Raw genomic sequence first — 10,452 nt, forward strand, 5'->3', positions numbered from 1 at the left:
TAATGCTGTGCTGCTTGGTTGGCTGCTATGCGATTGTGAGTTAGCCCAGTCTATTTGTGTGTTTGCTTCTGTGCAGGAACCTCCATGTAATACATCTAATCAAGCTTGTGAAATCTCATGGTGGAAAAAGCAAACAAACCATATTTTAGAAAACATTGTGCCGTTTCAGGGAATTTCTCTCATAAGCCATACAATGATAGTTATTTTCACCTGCATATAAATGAGAAATAACTTAATTTATAGGCCTCATGTAAGCCTAATTTGGTTATTCCATTTCATCACCGTTTAAATAATTCCATCACATAACTACAGAGGCATGATAGTCACATGACATGTTTTCCTCTACATTCAAAATGGTGGATTTAGACCTCTTGCTATTCACATCATGGAATTTGACAATATCCTTTCCAAGATTCAATATCAGGAACAAAAACATACCACAGAATGTGTCCAAATAATCTAATGCGGTGAAACAGAATTGAAGCTAACTCAAACATGGTGTCGGTAAGCACAACACTGAACACAGCCTGGAAATAGCATTCATGGACATTGACAAATGAATTCTGGGAAGGCAAGGCAGCATTGATCCCAACCCCCCAATTTGGTTGAAATGGATGAAAAATCAATGGCCAAAAGGTCAGGTATTGAGCACATTTCTCATGCCTTAGTACAGCCCATTACATAAGGTTTTGCTAAAATGGAGACTAAAAATGGTAAATTCACCCTGAGATAAAAAGGAAATCAAATGAAAACTAAAGAATTTACCTATTCAAATTATTGAACAAATGCTTGATTTGGGCTTCTAACTAGGTCAAATTCTGTCAGGAATCTCAGAATTGTTTTGGCACCCATAGAATGTTTCCATTGAGTATAAATGTCATGTATATAGAATGGATACCCTGCAAACAAAATGGCTTGCTGTATCTTTTATTGAATTGAAAATGTGAAACCACCATCTTTCATTGATCATAAATCATTTCTGTTGCATCTATAAAAAAAATCCCCATCAATGTTTTTCAACCTTGTTTTGACACAAAACGTCAATGATATTCCTATTTAATAAAACGTTAAAATGTTCCCATTTCATGGCTAATAGGAAAAATGTCTATGAAATAGGAACACATGACCAGATCCTTCTGAAAATGTATTGACAAAAGAAAAACACAAGGCCCCTGGCAGTTCCCAGCCCTAATACAATAGTCATTTGAACATTTTATTACAAACATTTTATTATTCCTTGGATAAAAGCAGCATTAATACAAGCTGAAGGTTTTTTGGGGGGCAATAGGCCCTGTGTGTATGCATGTGAGACTGCATGTTATGAAAATAGTTTAGCTTGAAACGAACCCATTTGAATAGACTGCTTTCCTTAAGATTGAGGGCAGTGGTTCAGTTAATGTCACTGCATGGATATTAAACATATTGTGCTGGACTACAGCCCTAAGCGAATCAGTCTCAATGCTAGCGATGTCGGAAAGGTCAACATTGGAGGGGAAATAAATGAATTAATATTTCTTTAACAGTACTGATTTGTCAAGATACTTTAAAAATACTAGGCAATATGTGGAAAGTACATTGGCTAATACCATAACAAATTACAGTGCCTTCAGAAAGTATTCATACCCTTAACTTATTCCACATTTTGTTGTTAAGGCCTGAATTAAAAATGGATTAGATAGATGTTTTTTCTTACCCATCTACACACAATGCCCCATAATGACAAATTGAAAACATGTTGAGAAATTTGTGCACATTTATAGAAAATGAAACAGAACTATTCACACCCCCAAGTCAATACTTTGTAAAGCACCTTTGGCGGTGATTTATAACTTTGAGTCATCTTGGGTATGTCTGTTTAAGCTTTGCACATCTGGATTTGGGGATTTTCTCCCCTCGTTCCTTGCAGATTTTCCCAAGCTCTGTTAAGTTAAATGGGGAGTGGCGGTGAACAGCAATCTTCAAGTCTTTGCACAGATTTTCTAATGGAATTCAAGTCTGGGCTTTGGCTGGGCCACTCAATGACTTTCGCATTCTTGTTCTAAAGCCATTCCAGTGTTGCTTTGGCTGTATGCTTAGGGTCATTGGTCCTGTTGGAGCATAGACTGGGGGGGGGTTAAGGTCGTTTGCACTCTGAAGCAAGTTCTCGTCAAGGATTTGCCTGCATTTGGTCCATTCATTGTTCCCTCTAGTCTTACCAGACTCCCAATCCCTGCCGCTGAAAAGCATTCCCAGAGCATGATGCTGCCAACACCATGCTTCACAGTAAGGATGGTGTTAGGCGGGTGATGAGCTGTGCCTGGTTCTCTAGACATAGCACTTTGCATTCAAGCCATTGACATTTTTGTCTCATCAGACCACAGAATCTTATGCCTTATGATCTCAGTCTTTCACATGCCTTTTTGCAAACTCCAGACGTGCTGTCATGTGCCTTTTTCTCAGGAGTGGCTTCCGTCTCGCCTGTACAGCCCAGATTGGTGAAGTGCTGTAGACTGTGGTCCTCCTGGCAGGTTCTCCCATCTCAGCCAAGGAACTCAACTTCTGTCAGTAGTCATTGGGTTCTTGGTCACCTCCCTGACCAAGGTCCTTCTTGCCCAGTTTAGTCAGATGGTCAGCTCTAGGCAGAATCTGGGTAGTTCCATAATTTTTTCCATTTCCCACTGACTGAGACAACTGTGCTCTTGGAAACTTTCAACACTCTAGAAATTGTTTTATACCCATACCCAGATATATGCCTCACCACAATTCTCAGATCTATGGGCAATTCCTGGACTTCGTGGTATGGTTTTTGCTCTGACATGCACTGTCAAGTGTGGAACTTACATAGACAGGTGTGTTCCTTTGTAAATCGTGCCCAAACAATTTAATTGGCCACAGGTAGACTGCAATCAAGAGTGCAGAGACATCTACAAATTATGATTAAGGGAAATTGGATGCACCGGACCTCAATTTGGAGTGTCATAGCAAAGGGGTGTGAATACTAATGTAAATTAGATCAATACATTGGTTTGCTATATTCCTGCTATGCAGAGGGGAGTATCAGAGTAGAATATTATCTGCCACAGGGATGAACAAATCCTATTTCAGCCTGAATGCTTTCCCCCGCTCCTTAAAAATCAGAAGCACATTTTCCTAGCCTCCTCTGTGTAATGTCTCTCAAAATTGCTTCCAACCAACGATTTCAAAAAAGCAATAATGCAGAGAAATGGGAGAGTACCCCCCCACCTTCTACATTTCCTTCTATTAGCCGGAATGGTATAGAAACAGAACTGTGTCAACTCTTGAAATTACAGCCGCATGCAGTCCGAAAGCCCCATAAAATCTTTTCAATTTATATGTTAATGCTGTGAATTAAAATTTAATAACTAGATATTGAAAAGTGGCCTTGAATTATACAAAAAATAAATCCTGAAAGAGCAGCCCTAAAATTTGAAATTCAGGGCAGCATCCGGTCTGCCGCTAAGCCCTTGCACACTAGCAGATTTTATTTTAGTGAAAATCTAAATTGCAGTGCAGTCTGAGGCAGGTCTGGTAAACCTGCTCCTTTGTGATTTATGGATTCATTAGAGCAAGAGAAGACTCCCCCCCCCCCCCCTTCACAGAAATGAGATTTCCCTTTGTAAAAATGTATATTTTTTGAAAAGGCAAACTGAGCTCTGAAACATTTAGAAAACTGACAAAAACACCCTATGTGCATATAACCACAAAGACGGCCCTTAAATCATCTTTGCTGCAGCAATTGAACGTCCCTGTGCATTATTCATGAGACCAATAAGGTCCATTTTAAGTAGAGAAGGGGAAGGAAATATGCACAGAATGCACATATTCCCCCAAATGCCAAAAGCTCTTCATGTAGCCATCCAAACCTGAAATACCATCCTGCTGGCCGTAATTTGAGTGGTATCATTTTCAGAGATTTATCAGGACAACAATGCTTATATAAGGAAGGTAAATGTTGATACATTTAGCAGATTTGGACTGAAGCCCAATAAATACACACTATAAACTACAATTGCTTAACTTTTGCACGTATCAGCAAGAACATCATAAGGATTACATCTATCTGCATTTCAACAAGGTCTACTGAACGACAGGTATGCCTACATAATGTTTGTGACTGCACTCTAGGCAATAGAAATAAAGGACATCAAGTCCTGGCTAGTGATATATATGGTCTAGGGAGGCCTTCGTGGATTGTTATGAACTGACAAGATGGTTTACTATCTTGTTGTCCATCATTCTTTCCAGACCTATTGAGTTTTGTTTTAATTGGGGTGGCAGATTTTGGTTCACAAGCAGACCAGGACATCCTACCTCTTGGTGATCAGTGTCTGAAGGTGCAAATAGCCCTGTCCTGCTCAGTCTTCGTTCTCCCCTCTTGCAGTCCCGCAAGCCAGTGTGACCTGGGTGGGTAGAGTGTTTAGGTCTGAGAAGGTGTCAAACTACTATGAATTCACACACAAAAGTTAGAACACCAGGGTTTCTTTATTTTGTCTATCTTCTACATTGTAAAATTGTGAAGACATCAAAACTACTAAACATATGGAATCATGTAGTAACCACCCAAAAAACTTTTTTCAAAATATATTTTATATTTGAGATTCTTCAAAAGTAGCCACCCTCTGCCTCGACAGCTTGGCACACACTTGGCATTCTCTCATCCCGCTTCATGAGGTAGACACCTGGAATGCATTTCAATGAACAGGTGTGCCTTGTTAAATGTTAGTTTGTTGAATTTCTTTCCTTCTTAATGCGTTTGAACCAATCAGTTGTGTTGTGACAAGGTTGGGGGGTATACAGAAGATGGTATTTTACCAAATAGGGCCAAGTCCATATTATGGCAAGAACAGCTCAAATAAGCAAAGATAAACGACAGTCCATCATTACTTTATGACATTAATTTTAGACAAACCCCCCCAAAAAAGTGCAGTCTCAAAAACCATCAAGCGCCATGGTGAAACTGGCTCTCACGAGGACCGCCACAGGAAAGGAAGACCCAGGTTGGGGTCAAAACACTTAAGACACACCCTATCCCTCAAATTAAAGGGGACACTTCTGATGACGAATCATGACCTCTGACGAGTATATACTTGTAGGGCAAGGGAAGGAAGGATTTTTTATTTTATTTTAATGGACCACCCTTTGCCGGTAATTCGTCACTCGTCCATCCCGCGATGATTGTTTTTTCAGCTACCGGTAGCTTGTGGGTGCTTTATATGCACTACAGTCAATTATGAATGCATGTCTACTTATAGTAAATATACGCCTACTGTATGATAGCTAGCAAATGAATTAGCTAACATTAGCCTGCCTAGCTGGAACCTCTGAAGGAAAATGTTTTATTTCTACAATTTCCAAAAGATGACCAAACAAAAACATTTTTGCTTTTTACGAGACGTGTTTGTGCCGGCATGTGCATTAGTAGGACAATTTAACTTATTTGCATTTGTTTTTACTTACGTGTATGTTGACTTCTCCATTGATGTTGTCGCTGACTTTTCTTAGCGGATGTACAATCGGCACAAACTGAATTATGGGGATTTTCAGGCCCCGGAGTGAACAGAATTGTACACTCACAAAGCCGACTAAAAACGAGGGCTGGGGGGGGGGCATACATTGCAAATTTCCATTGCTTGGCTAATCATTTGGACTGCCCTCCAAGATGGCGACAGGGATTCCCCAAGGGCAGAAGGTGAGGGTAAGTGGAAAAGGGTGTGTCTTTTAAGTGTTTGGACAGCAGCCCCAGAGTTACCTCTGCTGCAGAGGATAAGTTCATTAATTACCAGCCTCAGAAATTGCAGCCCAAATAAATGCTTCAGAGTTCAAGTAACAGACACATCTCAACAGCAACTGCTCAGAGCAGACTCCGTCAAATCAGGCGTTCATAGTCAAATGGTTCCAAAGAAACCACTACTGAAGTACACCGATAAGAAGAGACTTGCTAGGGCCAAGAAACACAAGCAATGGACATTAGACTGGTGGAAATCTGTCCTTTGGTCTGATGAGTCCAAATTCGAGATTTTTGTTTCCAACCGTCCTGTCTTTGTGAGACACAGTAAGTGAACAGATGATCTCCACATGTGTGGTTCTCACTGTGAAGCATGGAGGTGGAGTGATGTTGCTTTACTGGTGACACTGTCGTGATTTATTTAGAATTCAGGGCACACTTAACCAGCATGGCTACCACAGCATTCTGCAGCGATACACCAATCCATCTGGTTTGAGCTTAGTGGGACTATCATGTGTTTTTCAACAGGACAATGACCCAACACACCTCCAGGCTGTGTAAGGGCTATTTGACCAAGAAGGAGAGTGATGGAGTGCTGCAATGGGAAAGGATTTCAGGTGAAGCTGGATGAGAGAATGCAAAGAGTGTGCAAAGCGGTCATCAAGGTAAAGGGTGGCTACTTTGAAGAATCTCAAATATATTTGATTTGTTTAACACATTTTTGGTTACTACATGATTCCATGTGTTATTTCATAGTTTTGAGGTCTTCACCATTATTTTGCAATGTAGAAAATAGTACAAAAATAAAGAAACCATTGAATGAGTAGGTGTGTCCAAACTTCTGAGACTGGTACTATATGCACCTTTCACTTCAATGCAACCTTCCTCCAAAACAAATCCTAAATGCATTTTATTACTTGGCTGCTCTGACATTTAATAATAAATAATAATAAACAACATTCTGTCATTCATACATTCATGCTCTTCTATTAAAAACATGGAATTTCCTAATGTAATTCATAGCCTGCATTTGATTACACTGAATGTGGAGGGAAAAGGTCAGGGTTCCAATTTAGCATACACACCAAATAAATTCCACAAACACTTCAAATTCATACCACAGTTCTGAAGGTCAGCTTCAAAATTAACAAAGTAAAATGGCTCGGCGTGATCTACTTACAATGACAAACCATGCAAGACAGAAAATTGTTTTGCGTCTACAAGATTGTAAAAAGCAGAGATTGGTAATGATTGTTTTTCCTTTTCTTAAAATGTGTCACCTCTGTCCTCCTCTGCATTTGTCCTCTTTCGTGTACTGTTCCCTTTTGTTTGGTCAGGGTTTTCTTCCCCCCTAAGTTTAGACGCATAACAAGTCCGGTGCATTCCTTGTTTCACCATTTGAGCAGGCCATGAATTCGCTCTATCTTTTCTCAAAATACACAAAAAAACAAATTTAAGATGACCAACCTTGACCTTTCAAACACTGCATTTCTATTGTTTATTGCAAAGGGAATTCTTATTGAAGAATCTTAGAATGGGTGACATGCAGAATCTCTTACTTGAATGTACAGTGGTGTTTTCCATCTCTTTACCCTCTCTTCTAATGTACATCTAAGGGCTTAGATGTGTCATACCCCGTCATCATTTCTTTAATATTATGGAAATGCACAACAAGCCGACAGATTAGGCTGATTGTTACTTTATTTGGTAGCCTACTAAACACCTCTTCACAGTTACCAGCAACATCAGAGAGGATGTTAGTCGTATCAAAGCCATATTATAAACTGGGTGGTTCGAGCCCTGAATGCTGATTAGCCGACAGCCATGGTATATCAGACCGTATACCACAGTATGACAAAACAATATTTTTTACTGCTCTAATTATGTTGGTAACCAGTTTATAATAGCAATAAGGCCCCTTGGGGGTTGTGATATGTGGCCAATATACCATGGCTAAGGGCTGTGTCCAGGCACTCCGCATTGCTTTGTGCGTAAGTACAGCCCTTAGCTGTGGAATATTGGCCATATACCACACCTCCTTGGGCCTTATTGCTTAAATCTACCATTTCAACAGCCAGGCCCTGCCTGCCACTGTTTGGAACAGCTGGGTGGGGCTGGGTAAATGTAACCACTCAAATGCATCTAAGCTGTGGAAACAAGGATTAGTTCTAAACTGATTTTGAAGCTATAGCCTACATTGTTGTCAAATGACAAAAACATCAATGGGTTAATACAGCCTAGATCTTGGGTTCTGATTGGGTAAAACAGTTTCACTGTAATATCATTCATTTATAATTGCGTATTTTAAGTAGGAGCCTGCTAATTAGTAGAGTATTTGAATTAAGGACATATTGTTACTATTAAACAAAATAGTCCAAACTGAGATAAGACATTAAAATGAGTTTACACACCCTGTTTCAAACTGTAGCCTACTCCTATCGTTGCTCATATTCAACATCAAATAGCGCATGGTGATAAAACTAATCTGTTTCTAAACGGAGGTAATTTTGTAACTGGTATCAATTTTATCGTTTTTCATGCACTCAGAGCTGCTCGTGACATCTACTAATTATCCTCTAAAGGGTCCACAGTCAAGGGATCTTATCATTGGCTACCAATGTAGCCTACTTATATTTAAAAACACGTTCGACAAAAACAGTCACAAAACTAAAAAGGTTAGAATAAAATGCTTAAACAAGTCAAATTAATTGGAATTTCTTAATTTCACAAAATAACCGCCAACAGGTGGCGCCAATTTCAAAATGAAATTAATTTAAATCCTACAACCATTTTGAAAACAGAAGTAGAAATTATATTCGAAATGGGGGAAATTCTCATATCGACCGATTGAAACGGAACCAAATAGCCTACCTTCGCTTAACACAACAAACACGGACGACTCAATTGGTGCGATTATAAAATGTTGACAGAAATTTGAAGCAAAATTCCCAAAACATGGCTGCAAGGTTGTGTTTTCAGATTGTTCTTCGTCCTTCATTTAACCACCAGTGCTCATTTCCCACGCGCTTTTAAAGCTACATTTTACAAAGTATCACTGGGTTAATTAGCCAGTGTAGACAACAGAGTTTACTCAAACTTTCTTCGAAATCGCTGTCTAAAATCAACAGATTATTTGCGACGGAAACTAAAGCCAGCACCCTTGCTTTTGATAAAGCTCACCAAACATGCATTAGCGTGAAAACCAAACGGTGAAAACACACACCCTCACTAATTACGAAGAGAGATTCGAAAAAAACTATCAGCAACCGCGGCCTGTATAAAATTTACAAATTTGGGATTTCTAAATCAGAAAAAAAACGATTAAGAATGGTTTGACGTTACCTCACAAAATGATGCAGCACATGCGAGTAGGATAGCTCGAGCTCCAAAATCCTCCTCGGACACCAAAGGTGACTGCACAACTAGCGCTTTGAAATAAAAATTAGTTATTAATTCTCAAATTATCTAAACTAAAACTGCTTTATTTTCGATATTGCAACCTTGACATCTTCCGGCATGAACTCGAGTGTATGATTGTGTTGACGAAGGTGCAGGCTAGTCCGCCCAGGCTCAGCTTTTCCAGTATTCAGGGTAGGCTATGCGTTGCGGTTTCTCCAGTGGAAATTTTCGTCGTCCGCCATCATACAAGGACAGATTCCGAAATTGCTACGCCTGCTAGTTATATCAAAATGATTCTGGGCAGAGCGAAAAAAGGTCGAACGACCGTAAAGTTGCGCAGGGAATTAGAGACTAGAAATCACATGCAGAATAACATTTCTGCATCTAATAATGTGAAAGTTGAATTGGAGTTGAAACAAGTAACAGCTTCATGACACACATGATTACAAATGATGTTGAACATTCTAAATATTCTGTGAAATGCACACTTTGTCCATTTTTCCCAAATGATAGTCTATACGTCCATAAAACAGATGAGGATATTATGTTGTATATTTTGTCACTCACGCCATTTTTTATTCAATAAAGTTTGCTATGTCTGAAATAAATATATATATAAATATAAATCAGACATACATACACGTGTGTGTGTATATGCATCTGTGTAGTGATGTATTTTTTAAGACTGCTGTTGGAAAAAAAAACACTATTAGCTTGCTAGGCTAATGAAACTAGATGAGAATTGCTGACTTCTTGGTTGGCCAACACTTTAGAAGATTTCCAATTCAAAGAGTATGCTGACCCTGCATTCATAATCAAGTGGGAAGGTGATATTTGTAACATATAACTGAAAAATCCACTTGAACGCCCCAACTGGTAATTACATCCCTGAGCTCCGACTTCTCCCACATGCTGACATCACCTACTAAGGAAATTACCTTGATAACAGCATTTTAGACAGTTAAATGCAACACAATATTATTTATAAAACCCAATATATCAATATTTTTTTGAACACCATTTTTCTTTTTACAAGCATGTACTTTTAGTTGATGAATGACAGCTTGTCCAAAGCCAATCAGCCTTAGTCAACAAGTTTAAAGCTTGTGAATACATCCAACTGGTAAGTTCCACCTTCCCACTTAGTTATGAATGCTGCATTAGTTTCAGTCCAAATGCTCATACAATGTCCTAGGCTAAGTACATGTACTTTTTAAAATACATTTGAGTCATTTAGCAGACACTCTTATCCAGAGCAACTTACAGCAGTGAGTGAGTACCTACATCTTCATTCATACTGGTCCCCCATGGGAATCAAACCCACAACC

At 39.2% G+C, this 10,452-nt stretch overlaps 1 protein-coding gene across 5 annotated transcripts in view; it reads right to left on the reverse strand.

Moving 5' to 3' along the window:
* Window positions 1-9,458, reverse strand: part of LOC109868138 (zinc finger protein 618) — a 36,096-nt gene extending 26,638 nt beyond the window's left edge. For 3 of the 5 annotated variants that reach the window (XM_020457599.2, XM_031802749.1, XM_020457595.2), the window contains exons 1-2: window positions 9,068-9,457; window positions 4,312-4,400 (exon numbers count right to left, since the gene is read on the reverse strand). The gene's annotated coding sequence lies outside the window, so the exon portion shown is untranslated. Of the gene's footprint in view, window positions 1-4,311; window positions 4,401-9,067 lie in introns of all 5 variants that reach the window. The other 2 variants (XM_020457598.2, XM_020457597.2) reach the window with 2 other exon arrangements.
* Between the last annotated feature and the right edge of the window lie 994 nt (window positions 9,459-10,452).

Source organism: Oncorhynchus kisutch, linkage group LG23 (genome assembly GCF_002021735.2).
Source record: "Oncorhynchus kisutch isolate 150728-3 linkage group LG23, Okis_V2, whole genome shotgun sequence".
Lineage (NCBI taxonomy): Eukaryota > Metazoa > Chordata > Actinopteri > Salmoniformes > Salmonidae > Oncorhynchus > Oncorhynchus kisutch.